This window comes from Pogona vitticeps, chromosome 1, assembly GCF_051106095.1.
Source record: "Pogona vitticeps strain Pit_001003342236 chromosome 1, PviZW2.1, whole genome shotgun sequence".
Lineage (NCBI taxonomy): Eukaryota > Metazoa > Chordata > Lepidosauria > Squamata > Agamidae > Pogona > Pogona vitticeps.
In genome coordinates, this window is record NC_135783.1 from 180,030,999 (window position 1) to 180,057,532 (window position 26,534).

General features: G+C 43.2%; 1 protein-coding gene and 1 long non-coding RNA gene across 3 annotated transcripts in view; one reads left to right on the forward strand and one right to left on the reverse strand.

Moving 5' to 3' along the window:
* Positions 1-26,534, reverse strand: part of NRP2 (neuropilin 2) — a 249,724-nt gene that overhangs the window by 200,781 nt on the left and 22,409 nt on the right. The gene's annotated exons all lie outside the window — the stretch shown is intronic.
* On the forward strand, positions 19,276-20,890 carry LOC144584143 (uncharacterized). Its single transcript, XR_013538219.1, has 2 exons — positions 19,276-19,334; positions 20,161-20,890. It is a non-coding gene; the product is annotated as an uncharacterized LOC144584143 (long non-coding RNA).

Below are 26,534 nucleotides of genomic sequence, written 5' to 3' on the forward strand. Positions count from 1 at the left end.
AACTCCGAGGTTACTGGGAAGCAACCCAAGCAGTTACTAAGCACCATTGCAGCTTTTTACAATTTAGCATCTTGGACAAATATCCCTGCTGTCTAACATCAGGATTTGGTCTATGAGAGGTTCCTCACGTCCCACATAGGCCCACACATGATGTTTCTGGCACAACAAGGAATCGTTTCCAGATCACATCTCAGCATCCCTTGTTTCAGTCACAACAACCACAAGGCTGGGCTCCTACACCCCAGTCCTCCCCCCCCTCTCCTTTCCAAACCTCTCCCCTTCTTGGCTTTGCCTTCATCTCCTCCCTGTCTCCTCCAACATCACAAGCCAAGCTGAGCAGTTGGAATTAAAGAGGGCAATACAGTAATCAAGAGCGGTGGTTTTTGTGGTGCTGGCCCACAAACAACCTGGTAACAATTACCTCTCAAGTGAGGAAAGCACTTTCCGCCCTTGGTTATATAACCACGGACCCAGGAGGCTGATTTCATCTTCAAGAAAGCTTTTCATCTTACCAATGCCACAAATCTGATTTATTATTTCATTACAGGCTATGGGGTGGGGATAGGAATGGCATCGGCATCATATGCGGGATTGATAACAGTCTGAAGAACGCCTGCCATGTCCCTCTTTCCCATTCAATGTCTGTCCTTGCGGCACATCACTTTCTTCTTCACCGGGCCCATAAAAAGTGACAAGGCTGCAGACCAGCTCCTCTGTCACCAGCATATACTGGTGTTATTACCCTCTAGCCACCCTAGTGGGGTGTCTCTGCGATCTAGGAATTCAGGCGAAACGGGCTGTGCACACAGTCATAAAAAGCATCAAGTGGTGGTCCACTCTCTCCCAATCAACGAGCTGAGGTCTGGCTAAGTGACGCTGTTTTCCATGGCACCACACCCGGTGGTACTGACACCTCAGGCAGGGGCCACCACCGAGAGTCCAATAAAGGAAACACTCTATACACATAAAAGTACACACAACATGCTTCTGTCTGTGAAACATATTTGGAGGAAAATCCGGTGGAATCTAGGGGGTGGTGTTTGAGAAGACTTAACTAGGATTAGGGCTGTCAGTGAGTCAAAAGCTGGCATCAGCTTTGACTCCTTGCCCTCCCCCTCCCCTTGCCTCTCTGCCTACCAGTTGCCTATCTCTGCCACATCCGTCTAGGCCATCCGCCTTTCATACACACTCTTCCCCCTTTCTTCCTTGGGTGACCATTCTGGTTCTTGCACCCCATTTCCCCACAAAGCCCCCTGCAAATGCTGTTACTGATGAAGCACTGCCTTGGTTGAATAGATGGCAATCATCCTCATAATCTAGAGGTGGACGGTACGCTTTGGATCATCAGATCTAGCCCCTTTCAAAGAGGCAGAGTGGGGAATTGAACTCTCAGCCTCTGGCTTTGCCGCCAGATGCCTAAAGCACTGAGTTATCCAGCAATTCAGGAAAAACAGTTTTGGCCTTTTCCAGCAAAGGCCAAAACTAGAGACCAGTGAGAAAATTTTAAAATTATACAATGTCTAAAGTTTACAGGTGTGGTGAGGCTGGTTGTTTATTTATTTACTTGCATTCATGTTGATAGCTTCAAGAGATCACTGCCAAGAGAGGAAGGAGAAAGGGTGAAGAAAAGGCAGGCTTCGGAGATTCTGCTCCTCTAATGTCAGTTATCCTTGAATATCACCATCTGCATGAAACAGCATGGCCTTGTGAATTATATATTACTTCTCAGCAGCCACCTCTCACCAGGGGAACGGGCGCATTCTTCCCTAAAGGGGCAGGTCTCCCCACCCACCCCTATAGTTTCTCATCCGGTCAGAGGCACCGTCTCCTCCTTTCACATCTCAGGCAGGCCCACCCCAGCAAGAGTCGGAAAGACAAGGGAGGGCAAAGAAAGAAGTCGGCTTCTTGGCCACAAATCCTCCTCCTGCATCCTCACCGCCGGGGCCTTTTAAACCCAGCCAGCCTCTCTATCTGTCGGAAACTCATGGGGGGAACTGAGCGGCACTAAATCACATAACGAAATCAGGCCATTGCCTTTAATGGGTGTGCACAATCCTGTACTTAGTGACAACGCACAGGAGGGAGCCTGCTGCTCTCTGGCACAAATTAACAATTACACCACTTCCAACACAATGGCAGAGATAGCAGGGATAATTAGCTCCTCACAAATCATCCCACTTCTGAAGAGTGAGCCTGAGCTCTCCCTGCCCACCCCTTTCCGCAGGCGCGGAACAAACCAAATTACCATTTCCCTCAGCGCTCCTGTCTGTCCCCTCGATACCAGAAGGGTGGTGATTTGATAGCACGGAGGAGCTGGAAAGCGGCCTGGGCTTAGGCTGAGGGAAATGAACAGGCTGAGGCCGGAACACCTCAGCTGGCATCAGCTGGCCCCAGTGAGGGAGCCATGGCCTCCCTTCCTCCAAGAAGGAATCCAGCCTTCCAGGTGTAAGCCAGCCCAGAGGTGACAGCTGGCTCAGCAGCTGCGGAGGGTGTAATTTTCCTATTTGTATGCTCCTCGGGCCTACTCTGGCAGAAAACCAGCAACCCTGGAGCCAAGGCCCCTCATGTCACCATGAAGCAAGCCTATGAGGAGATTGACCTGAGAAGCTGGTGCCTGCAGGAAGGCCAGGCAAGCAGGTTCTGAAATGCAGCTCCAACTTAACAAACTCTTCCCTCCCTCCCTTTCCTTCCCTCCCGCCTGAAAAGCTGCTGCTCTTTGGAACAAGAATCTCTGTCCTTCTCAAGAGAAAGACACCCTGCTTTGCCCAGAAGCAGCCATGGGGAACAATGGCAACAGGAAACCTCATCACAGGAGGCTCCCTCTGTCTGCCTCACAAGGGAGGCATCACTTCCTATTCCAGAAAACACTGTTTTCATCTTTTTCAAATAAAGTCTGTCTTCCTCTCCCTGTTGCTTTGTTTTAAACCACATTGTTTAAATACTTTCTCCTCTTCACAACTTGTCTGTTCCAACAAAACAAAACAAAAACAAAACAGACTCTTATGTGACTTTTCCATTTTGGGGGGGAAAAAAGAACCCTGGAGGAATCACAAGAAGGCATTTAAAAGGTAACAACTTATAAAGACATCTGGTTTTCCTCCATGGGGAGAACTTTCTTAATTCAAAAACATTTGTCTAAACACACAGTTCTAAAATCTCTTTCCTTTGCTTCAAAGCAAGGGACACATATATACAAGTGCGCCTGGAGAGATTTTATGCAAGCAAACTCGTATAAGCCTCCCATTTTTTAGTTAACTTGACAGATACAGATGTATATGTGAGGCATGTTTCTCTCCTGTATACACTTTTGAACCCTGTTCTTCAAAGGAATGGCTTGCCATTTGCACAAGGCACAAACTTGCACAGGAACCCATTCAAGGGCTAAATTTGTATTTCCTCTAGGAGACAAGGGAAAGCTTTCAAGCAGAGAAAAAAATCTCCTACCTAAGCCCAGGCAACTTTCCAGCTCCTTGGGCTACTGAACCACCTTTCTGGTATTTAGGGGATACCTTCAGCACCGTGACACCCCCTTACGTGGCATACAGGGTCTCTACACTGACACTTGGAATTTCTAAAAAGCAAGACTGGAATGTAAAGCAAATGTGCTTTAAGATCTACATGCTCCTTAGTTGATCACCATATGGCTAAAAGAGCAAATCTCTAATTCTGCAGTATCTTCTTTCACTTCAGTGGACATTGCACTCAAAGAGTACAAAAAGTACTTTTCCTCGAAATGAAAAATAATTTAGCATCTTTCACCCCTTACAGGTGACAAGCCCTCATTTGCCCATCATATGTCCTCAACAAGAAGCAACTAGGCCCAGCCCTTCCATGCAGCAGGAACATGGCAGGTGGTGAATTGCACCCTATAGGATCACAAGTGTATTTTCCGCCTTTACTTCCTCCTCCTCTTCAACAAGGTACCACAGCACGTGGGGCTGACCAGCACTGCCGCTGGCAGTAGAAAACAGGATTCTCAAAAACAGCTCACTAGAGATAGGGAGAAGGGACGTGGTGGCACTGTGGGCTAAACCGCAGAAGCCTGTGCTGCAGGGTCAGAAGACCAAGCAGTCGTAAGATCGAATCCACGTGACGGAGTGAGCGCCCATCACTTGTCCCAGCTCCCGCCAACCTAGCGGTTCGAAAGCATGCAAATGCAAGTAGATAAATAGGGACCACCTCGGTGGGAAGGTATCAGCGTTCCGTATCTAAGTCGCACTGGCCATGTGACCATGGAAGATTGTCTTCGGACAAACGCTGGCTCTATGGCTTGGAAACGGGGATGAGCACTGCCCCCTAGAGTCGAACACGACTGGACAAAAATTGTCAAGGGGAACCTTTACCTTTACCTTTAGAGACAGGAAGAAGCTGTTCACCTGTCCCATTCCCACTAATTTTCACCAAGATCACTGTTCCACAGCAGCTAAAACCAGTATAGCATTCTTCTTTATCAATCATCTAATCAACTGACAGAGAAAAAACATTGGGAGTTCTATTTACAATCTTGCGTGCTGTCTATAATTTTAATGATTGGAAGGGACTTTTGGGGGCTGGGGTGATTATCTCTGTCCAGCACTAGCCAATCCTTCCTTCTGGCTTTTGAAATTCAAATAGAGCCTCACCTGTCTGCTAAGAGTTCTGTCCCTCTCTTTTGTCGGTTGGTGGCAGTTTTGTTGCTGTTGATCTGTTTGGCTGGTTGCTAGTACTGTATGTGTACAGTAATAAAGAAGTCTGTGCAAGTCTGTAATTTCAAGCAACTGTAAGTAAATAAATGTGGTTTTTCCCCCTCCTACAAATGCTCAGAGTGAATTATTGAGCCTTTAAGTGCCACTTAAGGAGAAAGGGGTGGACTTTGGGAACTTGTAGCTATTCTTCTCTGTGAATCTCTGTACTTCTGCTGTGTAACAAAAAGAGAATTCTGCCAGAAATTCAAAAGTCTGCAACAAAAAAATGGGCAGAACTCTCCTATAGGTCATATTGGGAACAGTCAAGAGCCACAGATGGCCCATGAGCTGCCCACTTCTGCATTATGGTATCAACCCATGAGCAACCCACAGATCTGTAAAAGAATAAAAGTTTGCAAGCCAGCTGGTGTGCTATCTTTTAGTAGAAAGTTAGTTTTGTGTAAATAAATAAATAAAATTGTGTTAAGCGGAGAAAGGGGAGACAATAATGAAGCTTGTCCAAATTCACTTCACAGCTCAGGTTTGCCATGACAAGGAGTCTGACTCTAAACCAACCCATTGGCCTTCTTACTCATCTTATAGTGCAGCTAGAAGCATATGAGAAGCTGGGTATTTTCCAGCTATATTTAATGTTTGCCTTTTCTTTCAAGGAGTATGAAAAGAGGGTTCTCTGACTACTTAAATATAAATGAAAGGACCTTGAAGTTCTTCACTGCATGAAGAAAAGGTTGAAGCACGCTAAGTGTGGGTAACAAAGCTGTGTGCCAACTTCAGATAACTGAGAGAGGCCCTGAAATGGGAAAAATCCTGCCCAAAGTATTCTGGGAACTGTACTGCCCCCTCCCCGAATCTCTCCCATCTCTGCCAGGAATCAAGGACCACTGGGACACCTACATACCTCCCTGCCAGAAAGAACACCTTGAACTCTAAGAGAAAGATAACTTTATTCCCATCCAAGGGCCGTTATTCAGTCTACAAGCAACACCAGCAAGGGACAAGCAATCTTCAAAACATCAAAACATCTGCTTCACAGCATGCCACGGATCTCCCTCCTCTTCCCTTTCTTCCACTCTATACCGTGTAGATCTGGTTAGTCTAGTTTCTAACTCAACAGCATGGACCGTCCCTGTTTCTTGTTCATTTTACTACTATTAATAATGACAGCTGTGCTCAGAGACAATAATAATCTGAAATTCTGGGTCAAAATATAGTAAATAAATGAACAAATACTCACAATGGTACGGTTACATGTGAAATAGGCAAACTACTTAACTGTAGTGGGGGATAGTGTGTGGATTTACATTCATCCTAAGTAATCTTTGCAATGTGCACTTCAGCACCATTCATCCCTCCTCCAATCTATTTCAGTGCCACAGATCTGTACATGTTTGGGGTAATCACATAAATATCCCTTACAGTACATATAAATGATTGAATGTTTCATACAAAGCACCACACATCAAACTTGTGAAACTTCCTTGTGATGCTCAGATGGCTAGGGTTATAGTACTGCTGCTGCTACTACTACTACTACTAAATAATAATAATAATAATAATAATAATAATAATAATAATAATAATAATAATAATAATAATAATAATAATAACAATAATAATAATAATAATAATAATAATAATAATAATAATAATAATAATAATAATAATAATAATAATAATAATAATAATAATAATAATAATAATAATAATAATAATAATAATAATAATAATAAATACTTGACAGGGGCTCAAAAGGGAGCAGGTGGGGATGCCCCCAGAAGCAAATTGGGGGAAATTGGTCCACTCTTCAAATTCTAAATTATTAAATCAAGATTACAGCATATTCAGCTTCTACTGAGTGGGAGTATATTCACTGTAATTGGTGACAATCCTCTTGCATAATGTTGCTCCTGTGCAAGCTGATGATGTCATAATCTATGGGATTTTATCACTCAATGTCTCCTCCCCACAAATACCAAGGCTCCCAAAGGCTTCAGGTCAAAAGGGATCCTGATTCAGAATCTGTGAGTGATAGTGGAGAAAGAGGAGACTTTTGATGAGCAATAAAATCTTGTGACTGATGACATCAGCAGCTTGCTCAAGCATAACTTTATGCAAGAGGATACTGGCCATTATTAGCTGAACATCTAATTTTGCCAGTTCACTACGCATCATGGAGCCGGTGCACACCATTTGTCCATCAGTATGGAATTGTGCATACAGTATCACAGCAAGCCTTTGGGAATGGACGTAGCCCAACAATTTTTCATGCACTCATCCATCAACACTGATAACTGCACTAGGGCTTGGGAACCATATCTACTTTGATACAATTTTGTAGATTCTCTAGTCAATCACCAGCAGACTCCCATGCCTGAAAGCCAGGACTAAAGCAAAGCACTTATATATGGCATAATCTATTATACAGCACAACAAAACAGGTTTTTCAATAACAGTGACAAAAGACAGGCATATATCTAAAAGAGGTACAGTAATTTGCTTTTTCTCTGAACAAATACCCAAAGTTTTAAAACTATTATTACAAAAATAAAGCATTTACGACAATGCAAACAAATACCGTTACAGAACCCTCTGCACAAAAAAGGGATGCACTGTATTAGCATCAATTTTAAGAGGCCTTTTTCTTTCACTGCTAGCCTGTCAAACCAGCAAAATCTCAGTGCATTTCTACACTAAGCAAACTACAGCCACTCCTCCCCATCCCCTTGAAATAGTATTAACACAGAGAGAATAAATACTTCTAAATACAATCTTGCAGAAAATTCAGACATAATGCTCCCTTGAGCCTCACAGCTTTACTGTAAAGGCCTCCCAGTAATTGGAGACATAAAGCTACTAGATTAATGTTGTATTATTATTTTGGAAAAGGAAAGATTGTAAAAGAGAACTAGTGGGATTTAAAGCTCTTTGCAACTAAATTGGGAGCATCTGTTAAACAGCCCAGGTACCCAGGTGTGATGCTGGAGCAGCAAATCTCAGGTGTTCCCTTGCTATTCCCATGAAATGCAAGTCCTCTATAACCCAGGAAGAAAAATCAAGGCAAAAAAAATGCAGTTAAGAGTTACAGGCACACAATTTCCCCCCTCCCCAAAATGAGCCTCTGTTTCTAGAAATTATGTTGAGGAAGAGTGTTGGGGTGTTCAAGCTAAAGGCTGTATGTCCAATGCACAGGAAGGCATGGTACAGAAAGTTGAATTTCTGAGCTCCATCCCCTTAAGCTGAATTCCTTATTTACTCTTTTCTAAATGCCATGCACATTCAGATCCACACTCAGCTCCTGCCTGCCTTCCAAGCAAAAAGAAGATTTTCTGCTCATCACAATTCAGTACAGAAGAGGGAAGATTCCCCGAAGGCAGCTTTCCACACCAGCACATGTGCCCATTTATAGCTGACTAAAGACTTCGTCCCGTGAATGCTGAGCACCTCTTGCACAGAATACTGAGCATTTTTTTTTACTGTCCAGCCAGTAAGCCTGGAAAAGGAACCAGCACCACCTCGCACATGCCTCCCTACCCCTCCTTTTGACAAATCATAAACCTCCCTCTCAAAGCCCAGAAACCATGCATGGATAAAAGTGTGCTTCAATGATCCATGGATCAACGGCTGAACTTCTCTGGCCTGCTGGGTTCTAAGCACCATTCTGAGCAGCTACTTGCCCAAGGCGCCCTCATGGCCTTATTACCAAAATATGGCTTAACCACAGCCTTGAGCATTTCATTCGGAGGCAACAAGCAGAAGTACCCATGCCTCCTTGAAGCCATGTCCCATGCACATATTTACTCCATGTTGTGAAACAGGCAAGTCTCTTTACATGCTACTGACACAGAAGTGGGCATGCGGTTTCTTCAAGTCCTGGAACATCATAGCCAACAGAGCAGTGGCTGTGGTGGCTCAAGGATTCTGGGACTTTGAAGGCCAACACAGGAAACATGTCTCATCTCAGTACTGAAGAGGTTTAGGCAATACACAAAGGAAATGCAGGGATATGGTATGCTGTTGGATGTGAAGTTCTCCTCTCATCATCAGTGAAACCAAGGTCTTTTTGTTTTCTAAAAATAAACAAAGGGCTCTGTGGCACTTTCAGGACTAAGGACCTATCTGCATTTTATGTTAACTGTGTGGTGTTCAGTGTTGTCAGTGGTTTGCATTTTTAAGGTAATGCTCAATGTTCACACTGGATACTCAGTGTGGTGTTGTGGATAGTGATGGACTAAGATTCAGGAGCCCTGGGTTCAAATCCTTTCTCAGCCACAGAAACTCCCTTGGGGTGTGGAACTGGTGAAACTGTTCCTTAAAGATCTAACTTATCTTGAAAGCCCTGTTAGGGTCACTATCAAGTCAGTTCCAATTTGATGACGCAGAACAACTACAACAAAGGTTGTTTCAAATTTTACAGTGCCACTAATGCTTTTAATATATGGGCGAAAATCTTGTTGAACAAAGTAGGCAAAGCATAAGGGAGATGATATCATCCATCAGGGAGAGCTGCCAATAATTAATGAGTTTCTGCTCCAAAGCTCACACAGTTCACATACAATCAGTTTCACTGCACACAAGTTGGGCAAACTCTTGAACAGAAGCAGAGACTCTTTAATAATTGGCATTCTCTCTTGCCAGGTGACATTACTGACAACAGCAGACTGGTATTAGTTTTGGTCCTAACAGCTTTACTGCAGCATCAGTTTCTGGGAGTTTGCTTCACTGGACATATCAAGAGTTATTTGTAGTTAAGATGAGTTTCCTACAATGGCCATGTGTTGTGTCATCTGCCAACTGGGAATAATACTCCAAGTATCTGACAAATAATAATGAAAGACTAAGTCCAATTATCTGGTTAGTCTTCAAGAGATCACAAAACTCTTTGTTTCTTGTTCAGATGAGCACATGAGACAGCCACCTTGCTGAAGTCATGCATACCTGGCCAAAACTTGGAAAGCACAACCCCAGTCCTCATAGTCAGGGATTGTGCTTGTTGAGGACACTGGAAGTTGTAATCCAAAGAATAACTTTTCACAATTCTGGATCAAGTCTTGCTAATGCCTAGATGCGAAGCTGACTGTCTGGGAACCTCCATGTCTGCTTCTGCGATTTCCATAATGGAAGGAAGGTCAAGTTATGAACATGCTAAACAAAGCTATTTTTTAAAAAAGCAAACAGACAACTGCTACTAACTCCTTAGAAGCTGTGTTTTCCTAAGATGTAGGAGATGATCCAGCACATCCCCTTATTCTAACCAAAGCATACACGTTCCTTTTTATGAGAAGGCTCACACTAGAACAAGATGTGGAAACTGATGATCTAGGTTTTGGTGTAGTTTCTTAAAAGTATCAGAGGCACAAAAAAACATCTGAAGATCACAAGACAAAATCCCAGTGGAGAATGGTAGCCTAGAGGCACAAATGGGGATCGAATAATGTAAATTTGACATCCTCTGATTTAAACAACAGGGCTTATGAAAGTAATTTATCAAAGAACGACATCCAAGACAGGAGTCACTAATAAGGCAGAGGAAAGACAATTGCAGCCTGATGGCAAAGGTCATTTTTAAGAGATGTGTCGTGCTGGTTTAATTTGTGCTGTGGGGTAGGTTATAAGAGACTCCTGAAACAAATTAATAACAATGGGGGGGGGATGTAAGACACAGAAATAATCCCCAGTGCATGTCACACTTGTACAGTGCCAGAGGCCTTTTGCAACCAAATCATGCTATAAGGAGGCAGATTCAGGGACATGACTTTCTACTGGGATCTTGCAAAGCTGAAAGTGAAACCTGCCTCGCCAGTAAATCTTTTGGTGCTCATCCAGACAGATTTTTAACTAAATTTCATGTTAGGCACATGGCTAAACTGGTTTTATGCGTTGCTGTGTGTGTGGCTGGTGTTTTTTGGGGTTTTAATTTTCTTTATTTCTCTATGATCTAAACTTGGATTCCATTTTATTCCAAGTGACTTCAGCCTGTCACGAGACAACCTCGTAAATGCCACGTCTGGGCTTAAGCACAGGAGAGGAGCCAATCCATCAGCCTTTCAAAGAATGTGGCTGTTTGACCACTTCCTCAGGGGTGGAAAAAGGGAAGGGGTATAATATATCCACTTTATAGTACTGGACAGGAATGAGTAATGAACTCTTGGCGTCTCCACATATGGCTTTATTTCTCCTGTGAACTTACATGAGAAGGGATCAGCTTAAATGTTCCTTTCTCAAGCAAAGATAAAAAGGAGAATTGTCTTTAAAAAAAGAAAAACAGGAGACATTTTTAATGCATTTAATGCCTCATTATATCAAATACTTGTTTATGTTTACTTCAGCTGGTTTAGAAGTACAGTAGCTGTTTTTTGTATCCCAACATTCCTCCAGGCTGCCTCCTTGTTCCCACCCCCACCCCCACTTCTGTTCATTTGAGCCCTCTGTGAGGTGGTCTAGAGAGAGAGAAATTGTTTGGCCTGAAATCACCCAGTGAGAGCTTAATCATGGCTGGATTTGGAATTGGAATCGAAGATTTCCAAGGCAAAGGCTGATATCCCACCTAGTATACCACACAGCCTCCAGAATCTTCCCCATTCAATCTGTTTCACCCTCTGTTTGGCAACGCATGACAACAGGCTTCATATCTTGGCGTATTAGTTATCCATTCATTAGGCAAGATGTTACAAAAATCACACTGGGGATAATTTCTCCACATTGTTATTAATTTGTTTCATGAGTCCTACCCTAGAGCACAAAGGCCAAAAAGGTGGGGCACCCCCTGTTCCACAAGGTGATGTGTTGATTTTAAATGTAGCTGGAGCTGCCCCTGGGATAGCTGGGAGAAAGCAAGAGGGAAATGGGCCTGCAAGCCATTCTTTTCCAGGTTTCCTGAGGAGTCTGATAGGCAGATGTGGCTTAAATATCAGCTCAGACTTCTCATCCTCATCTCCCCCAACCGTTTTTTGTAACATTTTGATCAATCAAGAGGCCTGCATAGAGCTTTTGAAAAACATCACTTTTTTAACCCTTGAGTGGAACCAGTAAAAATTTTACACCAATACAAATGTTGGACCTGAATTGTTCTTCTTGATCCAACAAGTGTGAGCAGACAAATGTATTCTTAAGAGTTGACCTGTTCAGTTACAGAGATCCCAGAAGCAGAATCCCCAGAGGGCTGAGGGAAATATTTCTGCTACATTCAAAAAGCCCCCAGATCACCTCAGAGGCAAACTACATATTACATACCCACATGCATGAAAATATACTTAAAAATAGAGGCCATTTGTTTATTTCTTCAAGAGAGAGATGATTTCTTCAAGAGAGAGATGTGTAGGAAGGGTGGAATATAAGTGGTGATTCATCATACCCCAGTTCTGCATTATACCATTTTTCTGCAAGGATTAGACTCTGGAGTGAAAAAAGGAACAGCAAGGAAAGGGTTAAGCACCTTTTGCTCTTCTCTTTAAATTTCCCTTCCAAACATCACTTCTTGTCATACATTATGCACATTTATGGTTTGTTTATAATCCACAACTTTTGAGTGGGGAAAAAACTTTCCAGAAGGCTAGAGGGATAACCTACAATTTGTCTTCTAATATTTACATTTTATTTTATAGCAAACATAACTGATGAGATTTCAGATTCTGGCTCACCCATTAATGCCACCTACGCTAACATCATTATCTGTCATCTTATATTATAAACAAATGTAATTCCAATAGGACATGTGATTTAATAGTGTTAATTTATATTTATGTCCATTATTGTCCAAGCATTACTGCAAATGCAGTTCTGGAGCCATCACTGATAGTTCTGGAATTACAATTCACAGCAATATCATCAATCATTGTTTTTCTCTACATAATGCACAGCAGCTTTAGGGTCTCATACAATGTCATTTCCGAGATACCCACCCCACTTTATTTGTGTCTTCATCAGTGTGCTCCTAAACTGGCATGGATGCATGTGGAGGTACTATCGCCTTACACACATTCAACAGAAATTGATGGTTGAGAGGTAGAAAATGCAATACTCATATTGTATTCACCTTGGCTTCATCTGTTGAAATGTTTTCTTAGAACTACTGATAATAAGGAAGATGGTTATGTTTTCTACCTCCCATATAGAGGTAAGCTTCTTGGTGCCACTTGTGCCCTTTGTTTTGGCCTGCATATTATCTGTGATAGCTACTTCAGATGTTTAGCAGAACCTCTGAGACACTCTGGACAACACAGAATTGATCTTCAAAGAAAATGTATATAACTATTCCCAAATGACTTTTGCATGCTTTCTTAAGTCTCATGTGTTCACATCAATACTACAGTGAAAGCCACCATAAATAATGCTGGAGACTTCAGCTGAATGGCACAGAACTACTGGAAGTTCTCATCAAGATATGTTGTCACATCAAAGGTAGTTCCTTCTTCCTATCTAAAACCACAACATCTGGACAAGTAATGTCAACAATGCAATCAGTAATGCCAACCTCACTGCATGTTTTATGCAAGAAAACAATGAATTCTACTAGGAAATACCATAATTATTTATCCTGTAACATATGATTTTGCCATATTTTTTAGGGTTGCACATAATCAGGGTTTGCAAGCACAGGATAAAGCATGACTACATCCTGGACTTAAATTCAACAGGTAAAGGTAAAGATTCCCCTTGACAATTTTTGTCCAGTCATGTTCGACTCTAGGGGGCGGTGCTCATCCCCGTTTCCAAGCCATAGAGCCAACGTTTTGTCCGAAGACAATCTTCCGTGGTCACATGGCCAGTGCGACTTAGACACGGAACGCTGTTACCTTCCCACCGAGGTGGTCCCTATTTATCTACTTGCATTTGCATGCTTTCGAACCGCTAGGTTGGCGGGAGCTGGGACAAGCGACAGGAGCTCACTCCGTTGCGTGGATTCGATCTTACAACTGCTGGTCTTCTGACCCTGCAGCACAGGCTTCTGCGGTTTAGCCCACAGCGCCACCACGTCAACAGAGATAACATTAAAGTGATATTGTGCCATATAGGGATTAATATATGCTGGAATAATAAAGGAAATTCTAATTCTCCACCAAGGAAGAATTGTCTACTGACCTGACATAGTTGGAACACATTATATAAATCAATGCAGTGTATGTAGATATAGCCATCTTGTATACACATGCTTAATACAAACCCCTCCCCACCTTTTCCCCATCTGCTGTTATCATCCACCTGTTTAGCTATTCATTCCCCACTTCTTCCCCAGGTAATTCCAGGAATTTAAGCAGAACTATATGTTGTCAGTGACGCTGACTGGTGCCTAAAGCAGTGAACATGTCTCTACCAATTCCTCTGTAACAGAGTTTGTAATGTTCCTTGTGAAAAGGAGGTGTGTTTTAGGATTGCAATGTAAAGTACACAAAGCAGTATATTCTGTTATGTGTTGTCAAGTTGCATCCAAGTCATAGCAAACCTATGAAGGAGCAACTTCCAAAATGTCCTGTCCTCAGCCGCCCTGCCTCAGCTCTTGTAAACTCCAAGCTGCAGCTTCTTTTAGAGAGTCAAGTCATTGTCTGTTTGGTCTTCCTCTTTTCCTGCTGCCTTCCACTTTTCCCAGCATTACTGTTTTTCCCAAGTAACTCTGCCTTCTCATGATGTGCCCAAAGTAGGACAGCCTCAGCTTCAACTTTTTTGCCTCCAGAAATAGTTCAGGCTTGATTTGATCTAGGGACCACTTGTTTATTTTTCTGGCAGCTCTCCTCCAGCACCATATTTCAAATGAATTAACTTTTTTTCCTGTTCAGCTTTCTTAACTGTCCAGCTTTCACATCCATACATGGTGACTGGGAATACAAGAATGTAGATGATCTTTGTTTTTGGCTCCAGTGACACATCCTTATGCTTGATGATCTTTTCTAAATCATCACTGCCCTTCCTAGTCTCAGTCTTCTGATTTCTTGGATGCAATCTCCAATTGGATTGATGATTGAGCCAACATATACAAAATCTCTATTTTAGTTTCTTCACTGTCAACACTAAAGTCTGTAGTCGTTATTTTTGTCTTAACATTCAACTGCAGTCCTGCTTTGACACTTTCTTCTTTCATTTTCCCTAAAAGTCCTTTCAGTTCATTGCTTCTTTCTGCTAGTAAGATGGTGTTATCTGCATACCTATTATCCTGTGTGTACAGTCTTCGAAAGGAACCAATTTGTTAAGGATTGCATTATTGCTCCACTATGAACAATGCCTTCCATGTCTGTCGGTAATGTTGCATTGTTTGAAACCTCACACACTGTGTTGTATGCAGAGCAATGACATTCACCCAAAAAGGGGGGGATAGATAGCAATACCTTTATTAGTTCAAAAATTCACAAAATATTTTGCAAATGCTTGAGTTATCCAACACTTTTCATCAGGCAAAATGGTCAAAAAAGCAAAAAAATAATTGAGCTGATGAAACAGAGTGTCCATCTGGTTGCTGTTTTTAAGATGGAAAGATGGAGTAACATCCTTCTAGCAACATCTCTGTTCTGCATGTATCACCCTTCCCTAAGGAATTACAAGTTTCATGGAGTTATCAAGTTTGATGTTCAGAACCATTTGATAGGTTTCATGGCTGAACAACAGTTTGAACCCATGTCTCCTTGCTCCATCTCTAGCACTGTACCCTTCTGAAGATGTACAATGGTTTGCATAAACTAAGTGACTAAACACATACAGAGAGCAATAGAGAGAAAGGAAGAGAGGGAGAAATGACAGCCTCTTAGAACTGGAATTGCCACAATCAGTGCATCAGCTAAAGCTATTGAATCACTTGCATGCTTTTCCTGGAGCACTTGGCAGGAGTCTGTCCAGCAGGCATATCAGTGCCGAGCGAATGCACACTACCACCATGGAGGAGTTCCCTGCAGCCGCCTTCCCCTCCCCACCCCCCACTCTGCTGGGTTCAATCGGGGCTTTTCTATGGAGACACAGGAGGAGAAGGGATTATTAAGAGCCTTGCTGTGCAAGAGCTATTTTGCCTTTATGATGACTTTCTCCAATTCAGTTTTTGCTTAGAGCCTCCCTGCCACAGTAGAGTTTATTACACATTCTGCAGAGTGGCTTAAACACACTGCTTCCCACTGGGCAAACTCTTGCTATAGGAAGGGAAGAAGGGAGAAAAAGAGAAGAGGGGGAACTTTGTATGTGTCTGTACTGTATGTGCAATCACAGACATGTGTTCAAATACTTCTGACTCATTACTCGGGATGTGAAACCCCCTGATTGCAGCTGAAGCACGAGGGCCTCTCACAGTGTAAACGTATGACACATCTACTTGGAGAAAAGCTCACTCCCAAGCACGCGGGTACAAGAGTGTGGCCTGAATGACTCCCTTTGTATGCCTCACCACTAGCACAGCGCCAGTGCCTAAGACCCAAGTACAACTAAGGCGACAAATCTTTTGTCTTCCATTGACAATGGATCATGGAGGCCAAAAATAACAATGGGGGGAACTCCACCCAGGTCTTAAGAACTGGCCCCTGGGGTTGCAGCTCTGTCAATCTTATTTCTAAGAATGAGCAGACAGAACCATAGCTAGGGCCGCGTGTCTGAGGCCAACATTACTACTAGGTTGGGTAAGATGGGTGCCTTAGGTGGTGGAGCACCATAAGCATCAGATTCATGACTGCACTCCAATAGGGACACCCTCCTGCTGCTGCTGCTCTGGGGATTGGCTGCCAACAGCAGCAGCATCACTGCCACCACTGCCGCCACCTCTTCCTGTATTAGTAGTGGCAGCAGCCACCTCTTCCTCCTCCTGACCGGGGGCATAGATGCCTACTCCTCTGGTTCAGGACAGGGTGGCTTACTATGAGTCTGCAAATGTATAACATGCATGTGACAGCTTGATGTGTGGGAGGTAGAGCTTTGTTTCCCACCTGAAGCTGTACTTTTTTCCCACAACTTGGGTGCAGTCTTTCCCACCAAAGGCAGGAACTTTCCCCTGCCAGATCACAGACAGCAACTGGCCTTGGTGTCTTTGTGACTAGCCCTTTGCCTCTACTGATAGATTTCTTGGGGGCCTTTATGAGCATGAGCGCAGGGGGAAAAGTCCATCCATCAGGCGGAATTCTCTCATTCACAGCAGCGCCACAAATAGAGATATTGGTTCTATTGATCTCCTCCTTGCCAAGCAAAGATGATGACTCTGAAACAGAGAAAAGCTGAAAGAAAACCATTTTAACACACATTGCTGGGCAAGGAGGGAGAAGAAAAAGAAAGAATCTGAACCCCCACCTTATGGCCTGTTTCAGATGTTTCCTGGCAATTCACTTCCAGTACGATTCAGAGAAAATTCAGATCCTCCTACTTTCCTTCCCAGCCTGAAATTTGAAGCTGTTGTGTACATGAACAAGTCAAAAATGTGAACAAGCATGCCTCACCTCCAGCTACTTCTCTCAGTTGGAGAATCTCAGGCAGTTAAACACTACAATGGTCTAATTCGGTTGGAAAGGCAATTTGATTAGAGTGGTGTCTCTGACTGCCAGGGAGTTCACTCCTCACCTCCCCCTTTGGTAGCATTTTCTCATTCTATCCTTCCCATTTCGTAAAGCTTCTATTAGCGCAAGAGATGCGGGAGAGATAGAGGTGTAGCATCTGTAGCACTCTAACCATCTTCCTAAGAGGGCTTATGGGAGGTTCAGAAGAGAATTAGATTAGAAAATTGAGCTGGGGAGATTCTCTCTCTCTCTCTCTCTCTCTCTCTCTCTCTCTCTCTCTCTCTCTCTCACACACACACACACACACACACACACACACACACACACACACATGTCTATTGCTGTTCCAATAAAAATTCACCTCCTTCACCAGCACACACACACACACACACACATGTCTATTGCTGTTCCAATAAAAATTCACCCCCTTCACCAGCTTTAAACTTTAGTTAAACCACCACCATCATAAAGTCTAGAGATCTGTGCATCATTTACTGCATCACACATACCTTGACTCTTACGTAGTAGAAAACCTTTGCTTGCAGTCTTTTCTCCATATTGAACCTCAGTGCTTCCTTAGTAACTGCTCCCAGACTCTTGAGCTCCCTACCAAGAGTTCTGTGCTTGCTGGCTCCCTCCATTTTCAACAAAAACAAAAATACCTTTGGGCTTTGGATAACTGTGGCATTTACTATGCAAGGACTTTGCCTTTTGGACACTTGGACATAATGGGCTTTAAACTGTGTCTTTTACTTTTTTCGATTTTATTTGCTTTCTTTTACTTTCCTCTGAAGAACTTCAGCTCCATTTTGGGGAGACAAGAAGAATGTAAATTAAATAAATGAATAATAAATATGTGCTGGAAGAGGAAAGCAGTTCTTTCATATCTGCCTGCAATGTCGATCGTAAAGGCACAGGAGCCCTGTCAGAGAAAAAAAACAGTGGTAAACTATTGATGACTTGTATTTGAAGGTAATTATTCTGAGAATAACAATAGCAAATGATGGCATCTGAAGGGGCATTCCTTAAATGTGCCATGCTCACATAGAAGTCATATAGACTTCAGTTAAGTGATACAGAGACAGAGAGGTTACTTCAAGTGGTCATCTGTGAATTCACACTAAAGGTTTTAATCTGCACTTGCACAGAGGTCTCTGGAATATTCTAGAGCTTTATGATACATTCGTCATAGTGCACGTGGTCCCATAGTGCACGTGCCCTAGTGCACGTGGTCCGCCCATCCTGGCAATTACCTCAGTTCCGAACAACACCCTGCCGCTGCATCAAGGTGATACAGGAGTGACGGACAGAGGGGAGGATGGTCAGGAAGTGTGAATTCACAGAGGACCACACGAAGAACCAGAGTTACAGGTAAGTAACCTCTCTTTCTTCTTCGTGATCTCTGTGAATACACACTAATGGGTGATTAACAAGCTAACTTACCAGAGGAGGGGCGTCACGGAAGAACAGAAGCAAGTACAATTCTCTCAAATGCTGCATCCTTTTTGGCTCTCAGATCCATGTGATAATGGGTGGTAAGCATAGATGGTGTCGCCCCTGTCTGTAATAGCTGAGGTCCAGAAGGTCAAGGATAAGCCGTAGACTGCCATCTCATTTTGGGGCAGTAGAATAATGGGATAAGAACCTGGGATCATCTTCTGAAGGATGGACAGGTGATATGGCATCCTTTAGAAGAGATTGAATTTCTTGTTTGAGAGCCATGGACAGTTAGGTTAGAATAATCTTTGGTGGAGGTGGAAAAATGTATTCTATGGTGTAACCTGCAGTGATGATGGTGAGGACCCAGGAACTGGTGGTGATAGATCTCCAAGATGGAAGATGCGCTGAAAGACAAGTGGCGGTGGAAGGAGAAAGGTAAGTGAAGCGGATCTGGAGGATGGAGGAGTCAAACATTCTGCTCTTGTTTCTTTTCAGAGTGATGAAAAAACTGTTTGGGGCATTGACATTGTGCCCCGTGTCGAGGTTGGAAGGAAGAGGCAAGGCAGGCTGTGAAGTATACTTATTCCTGTCCGTAAACGATCTGGATTGTTGGTAAGAGTAAGGGCGGCACAACTGATACCATTGTGGTCTGTAATATGGTTGGGTATTGTATTATCAAGCTGTTTTTCTTAATTTCTGCAGGTTGTCCAGTATGTCATTGGGTTTTTTTTTTAATTGAATAGTCCACTACCATCGAACGGTAAGTCTTCGATTCTCATACAAGCGTCATCTGAAATCTGGGCTAATCATAGCCAGGCATGTCTACCGATAGAGGCGGAGCAACCCGTGGATTTGGGTCTCGACTGTGCCAATCAAGGAAGGATGGTAGCATCAGCAGAAGTGAGCACAGAAGGTGGAGACTGTGCCAGTAGTGGAGATGGCGGTTGACCAGAAGGAGGAAGAAGGGTCTCTTCTGGAGAATCAAGGCAGATTGTAGGCTGGTCCTGTAGTGGTGTCAAGTCTGGTATCGGCTTGTGTCTAGATTGACGAGAATTAGTGGAAGACTTCTTCTTTTTTAATTTGGAGTGTTCTGATATCAAAGGGGAGTTCGGTACCGGGGTAGACTTTGCTAACTGGAAGACTTAGGCTTCGACTTCAGTTTGGTCTTGGGAACCAACATAACTGTCAGAGAAGTGGTAGTTGCACCCAGAGATTCTTTAGGGGGCTGAGTCTGAGACAGTTCCATGGTCTGAGCTGGTAGCAAAGAACGTTCCCAGAGGAATGACCTGAGATGCTGTTGTCTGAGTTTAAGGGCTTGTTTAGTGAAGTTTTTGCAGAACTGACAAACAGAAGGCTGGTGAGATTCCCCCAGGCAGAAGAGACAGAGATCAGGACCGTAAGTGAGGGGAACCTTGTTGGAGCACGAGGTACACCTTTTAAATGGGGGAAGAGGGACCATAAATGGTGGAGAGGGGAAATGGGGGGGGGAATAGGGAAAAATTGTTCAGAAAGTCTCTTACAATTTTCCTTTGATTGTATAGAAGATGGAAAGAATCACTCGAAAAATCTTTTCCAATTTTCCTCAGATAAAGAAGTAATGACGAACGGAGCTTAACGAGGCAAAAAGGAACTGAGGCAATTGCCAGGACGGGCAGACCATGTGCACTTGGGGGGCGGTCCTTGACAAACGTATCATAAAGCTCTAGAATATTCCGGAGACCTCTGCGCAAGCACAGATTGAACCCATTAGTGTGCATTCACAGAGACTACGAAGAAGAACCATCTATTATTGTTATCGCTAGGAATGAATATAAGAACCAGAAAATGTTTTTTTTAACTACTATTTTTAAGAGTGCAGTTATTTTAAAAGCAAGTAACAAAGGGATGGGTGGAGAAAAGCTTGATGTTTATAAGCCTTTTGCAGGAAGGGCTGGTGGACTGGCAGTCCTCCCTGCAGCATATTTGTCCCATTTCAAAATATTATAGAAGTTATAGCTTGATCTTGTCTTTAACATCGCTATGCCCTTCTCGATACGGACATCATTGCTTCCACATCTAGCTGGATGTTTCAGAGAGGGGGCTTAACACATGTTCTAATTATGGCAATCTAGATTCAATCAGCCAGCAGTGGGCCTTGGCAGTGGGGCACGTGTGAGAACAGCAAAAATACCAGAGAAGGGAAGGTGAAAAACTAAGGAAAGAGAGGACAGAAACTTGACGTAAAAATTGGTAGTTTGTTGCTCGAAGCTGGTGAGTTGGCATGTCTGTCATAGTTGCCTAGCAACGACAGAGAGCTTCTTTCTGTCCCCCACACTGGCAAAACAGGCGGCCGGAGGATGTAGTAGTACAGGGATGGCCAATTGGTTCATCAGGATTAACAGAGAGATCTTTGGCTGATTTGTACTGTAGTTGATCAGCTTCTGATGATGCTCCTTTGTTTAACTGTGTTTAACTGTGGCAGCAACCAAATACTGTAAACTCTCCCAATCTAAGTTATACTCGAAAATGAAGAAGGTTTGAGGTATTAGGAAAAGATTTTTGCTTGAGAGGATGAGGAGGCTCCATTGCGCTTTGGCTCAGAATCCTTTGATTCTAAGTATATACTTTTGCATCAGATTGAGGGGCTCAGAGCTTTGGGTTCTGACTTGTGGGTTGGGGGGTAAGCCAAAGAAGTCTGAAGCCCGTCCACTTCTGATGTAATGGATAACTACAACAGAAGTGCTAGTTCTGGCTGATCACGTGGCCCCTCTGCCCTTAGAAGCTGACAGTGAAGGACAAATGGCCTCCAATCGAGTTTCTCAGCAGAGTTGAGGGAGCGTCATTTCCTAGAATTTTTGGGAAATGATAAAGTGGTGGAGGGGAGTTTTTAACCACATCATTCCTAGAAATTGTAACTCAGAGGGGAAATGCCAGCCAGAGGTACAAAACTGTGAGGAAAAAAAATGACACAAAGAACTTGAAGCTTGTATTGGAACATTCACACTGGTGAGTGCAAGCAGGTCCCAGGAAGCTTTATTAAAGCAAAACTCTTGCCTCAGTCAGTGAGGGGTTTTGTGTGTCTGCAATTACACATGGAGAAACATAAGGACATCAGGGCCAGTCCTTTGAGGTTTTGATTTGACTTTGACTTCAAAAGGGGTTTAGTCCTTTATTTTACTACACAGTGACTGGAAACCATGCTTCTCTTCAGCGCCCATGTTAAACCATGACAGGCGTGACAGAGATTTACAACACAGCTATCATGGCTACTAGGGATTCAGGCAGTTGGATGTGGACGGGGATTTGATTTTCTTTCTTCATTTCTCTCTCTCTCTCTCTCTCTCTCTCTTTGCAAGGAACCTAATTCTCCTTTTGCCTGCAATGTGTATTAATTAGAAATGTCAAAGGGCGGTGGTTACAGGGTTGAGAATACAGCTGGAATTGTTAACGCCTCTCTGATTCCCTCGGGTGGGCCTTTGCTGTCATCTCCCTGCACTTCTCGGATTAGACGACAGTAATCTGGGACCTCAAGGGGAATACAGGGTTTGTATCTGCAATGGCACATCGTTGAGGGTGGAGAGGCGTCTGCAGATTTCCAGTTCATCAGTCTGCTTGTTTCAGCCTCCCCAGCACAAAACTGAACCTGCACCCCCCAAACACACACACACACACACACACACACACACACACACACACACACACACACACACAAACACACACACACACACACACACACACACACACACACACACACACACACACACACACACACACTGCAGGTACCATTCTCCACTTCAGCCCTGGGAGAGGATTCTCACCCTCCAGCTCCCATACTGAGATATCTGTTATTTATTGTTGTAGCACAGCTGGTCTGCCAAGAGGTCACATGATTTGGCAGTCATCCCAGGGCTTAAAAATTAATTTTTCCTTATTAATACTACTGAGAGTCCCACAGGATAGGATCCCAGCCTTATCTGAACCTGACAGCTTCCTAAAGCCTATGAAGGATGCTTTCTCCTCTAAGGCTATTGGCAGGACAAGGCCACTGTGTCCTGGAATTCAGTGGTGCTGGAATGCTGTGAAGAAACCACAACAAATTCCTACCCGTCCACCCTACTTAAATAAAATAAAATAAAATAAATAAATAAATAAATAAATAAATATTTATTTATTTATTTATTTATTTATCTGCAGAAAGAGAGGGCTTATTGGAGAAATCTAGAGCTTGAAAAAATAACATACCGTTGGTACCTCAAAAGAGACTCACTTGTGTATTTATAACACACTGCAATATAGTATGTGGATTGTTGAATCATTATCAACTTCCATTCTGTTTCCAAATATCAAGGTTGGGAACAATCTGCCAAAACAGCCCCATAGGTAACATAGGAAGCTGAAAGCCCAAAGATCTCACAAGATGCAACTCAGATTCAGCATTGCGCCTTTAAAAGGAAAGAAGGTAAAGGTAAAGGTTCCCCTTGACAATTTTTGTCCAGTCATGTTCGACTCTAGGGGGCAGTGCTCATCCCCGTTTCCAAGCCATAGAACCAGCGTTTGTCTGAAGAAAATCTTCCGTGGTCACATGGCCAGTGCGACTTAGCCACGGAACGCTGTTACCTTCCCACTGAGGTGGTCCCTATTTATCTACTTGCATTTGCATGCTTTCGAACCGCTAGGTTGGCGGGAGCTGGGACAAGTGACGGGCGCTCACTCCGTCGCGTGGATTCGATCTTATGATTGCTAGTCTTCTGACCCTGCAGCACAGGCTTCTGCGGTTTAGCCCGCAGCTCCACCACGTCCCTCCAAAAGGAAAGAAACTGTCTATTTATTCCAACACTGCCTCAGACCGCATTTAGCAAATTTAGGCTGCCAATGCACTTGGCTGCAATTTGATTCACAGCCTGTATTACAGTTGAATTTGCAGTCAGTGCTCACACAGGGGCTGTGGATGATTCAGAGTCTAGTGTTGACACTCAATGCAATGGATGCAGTTTGCATTTCATCCCTCAGCCCCCTTTCTTCCCTTCCTTCTTCGTATCCCACCTCTGACAATCTTTTTATAGTTCACTGTTGAGCCATTTGGTTTTGAAAGAGTTGTACCGTGTTCCAGAAAAGGTGGCAGCATTCCAAAGTTATTCTTCATGCCACATACCACAGGCATGTCTTCGATTTCATCTTGGTTTCTGTTTTGTTTGTAATTTTAATTTTTTTTCACATCCACAGGTGATCTAGCACTAAACTAGTATATCAATACTAGTAATAAAGCAATAAGGTGATCTAGCGCCATTTCATATATGTAAAAATACTTTAAAAATTTGGAAGATGATTGGAGGGAAACAAAATGGGGCCAGGTGTTCCTGCAATCCTGAATATCATGCCCCCAACTGCCTACATCACTGAAACACCACCTACAGACACACCACCTACACAACCCCATCTGTACCAGAATGTTGGGAACAAAAAGGGCCTGACCAATTCAAAATAGCCTTTGAATCATGTGGTCAGTAAAAAATAATTCAAATTAATCCATTTTATAAGAGGAGCAAACCCCTCAGTATTTGACAGAGTAGTCACAACCTAATTTGCCTTTGTTTTGGAACCGGTCAATTGGGAGATTGCATGATTTCATCTGCATGTCAAATATTATGCAGACATACTGCTCTGAAAGATTTGTGAGCCTGGAGGGATAACGATGGCTAAAGGAAGAAATTAGCATTTGCCTTAGAGTGTGATCTGATCCTGGAAAACTGACAGCTGGAGAAGGGAGGAAGACATGCAAAGAGATAAATCAGGTCAAGGAGCACCATCTCAGTGTCAGGACAGATCATTTTATCAGTTCGCAGAGAGAAGTAGAAGAGTTTACTGGTTCTGACTGTGAAGTCTGTCTACTTGCCTCGTACAAAAAAAGATGCAGCAAAGAGAAGAGTTTTTGTTATTTCCAACTCAGTTGGGTATGAAACATCCAGAGATCTCAGTGCTCACACTCTTTCCCTGCCTTCCTTCTGTTAAAAATATATATTCTTGTTTTGAAGAACAGTGCCTTTCTAGCCCTTAAGACTTAAGCGTACAAAAGACAGGAAGTGGACAACAGCTAGGAAAACCTTAGAAATCATGGGGGACCTCTATAGGACTGCAACTGCTTGGAAAGGAGTTTAGTGTGTTGTGATTCTGCACAGCTCTTTGTAAACACCCTTTCACAACTAGGAAATACAGAGAATATTGTATAAAACAAACACACCATATGCATGTTCCTTAATTGTGCATTTCGTGATCTATGTAATTTGTTCTAATCACAGAATCCAATTTAGAATCTGGATTTCTTTGACATGTTTTTTTTAACTCAAACAGAAATTTATATATTTCTGCTTTAAGAGGGAGGGGATGTTGGATATTTGGGGCTAGGCCATGGATTTCAAGTATCTGTGATTCTCAGTAACATACCTGTCAAATGAGGATATGGGCCTATTGCCTCTCCTTCTCCGGCCCCATGGAGATTCCTCTGGATTCAGGGTTTGGGGCTTTATTATCACTCTGCCTGAACTGTGAGAAGCAGCGTCAAGGAGAAAATGGATTTTTGCTGATGAGTGTTTCTTTCACTCCTGGACGTTCTGCCACACTCACAGGATCATGCCGGTCTGAAACATGCAGACTTCAGGTTTGTCATGGCTGCAGTGACATTTGCAACAATCAACTAACTGCGGAGAAAAACTAGCAGAGACCCAATAAAATACCTTTGTTAACAGCTGGCTATTTCTCACGGGCTGCTGTGCCCAAATGCAATCTTAAGAAATGATCTGACATAAATGACTAGAATGTGAAAGTGGGAGAGAGTGGTAGGAACCCTCACTCTCCAGTTATTCCGTGTTGCATCTGCCCAGATGGATCTACCACTGAGAGCTGCTCTAATATATTAAAGCTCACTCTCAGTTTTTTAAAATGTGTGCAGTCCCATGATATCACTAGAAAAATGGAGCAGTAATCCACTCCTGAGTACTGTGTACCTAGAAAACTCTAGAAAGGGTCACCATTAGTCAGAATTGACTTGAGAGCACCTAATTTTCATTTTGAATATAATGCAGGCATAGGCATAGTGAAAGTAGAAGAATGGACATTTGGTGTAAGGTAGTGTCCCACATTAGTATTTACTAAGAGGCACGCCTTTGGCAGAACTCTGGAAACTGGTTCAGAGAATATGAAATCATTACTGGAGGAACACATAAGTATTGTTTTCCAACCCAAGCTTTGTTCATGCATATCTGAAGAAAATCAGAACTGAAAGAACCACAGTTAAAGCAGTTTCTGGTCTCCCAGGCCAGTAGCCAACACAGTCTGTATGCTTCAGCTTTGCCCACTAGATGTGGGAGGGGCCAATCCTGTCCCCCCGACTTGCAGTTTCTCAAGTTCCACCCCACCCCCAAATAACTGATCCAGAAGATGGAAACAGACTTTCGATGCCAGAGGGTTGTTAAAGGGGGGCACAGAAACCCAATGCAACACATTGGATATAGGTCCTGGTTTAAGTGAGAGCAATTTAAACATACTGTATATTTAATTTTCTCATTGAAATTAGTGAGGCTATTATGAGCACGTCCTTCCTTCCTTCCTTCCTTCCTTCCTTCCTTCCTTCCTTCCTTCCTTCCTTCCTTCCTTCCTTCCTTCCTTCCTTGTTTAAGATAACATTCCAAACAACAGTTGCATAAGCTACTCAGATTCAATCAATCTCAAAGGTGAAGGTGAACAATGGCCAGCCCAAGCCCCGGGCACCAGCCAACGTTCCAGATCATGTCCAAGGCCCTTGGTCTGGGGAAGCCTGCATAGTCCTCTGCCTGGGAAGAACTGTGAAAGAAAAAAAAACTACTGTCCTAATAAAGGGGAATTACTGTAGTATTCTTAATTAAAGACATGACCAGATGTTTTGTAAGAAGCTTTTGACAGCTGTCCATTTCCTGTCATTCGCTCTCTTTTCCAACAAAACCGTCAA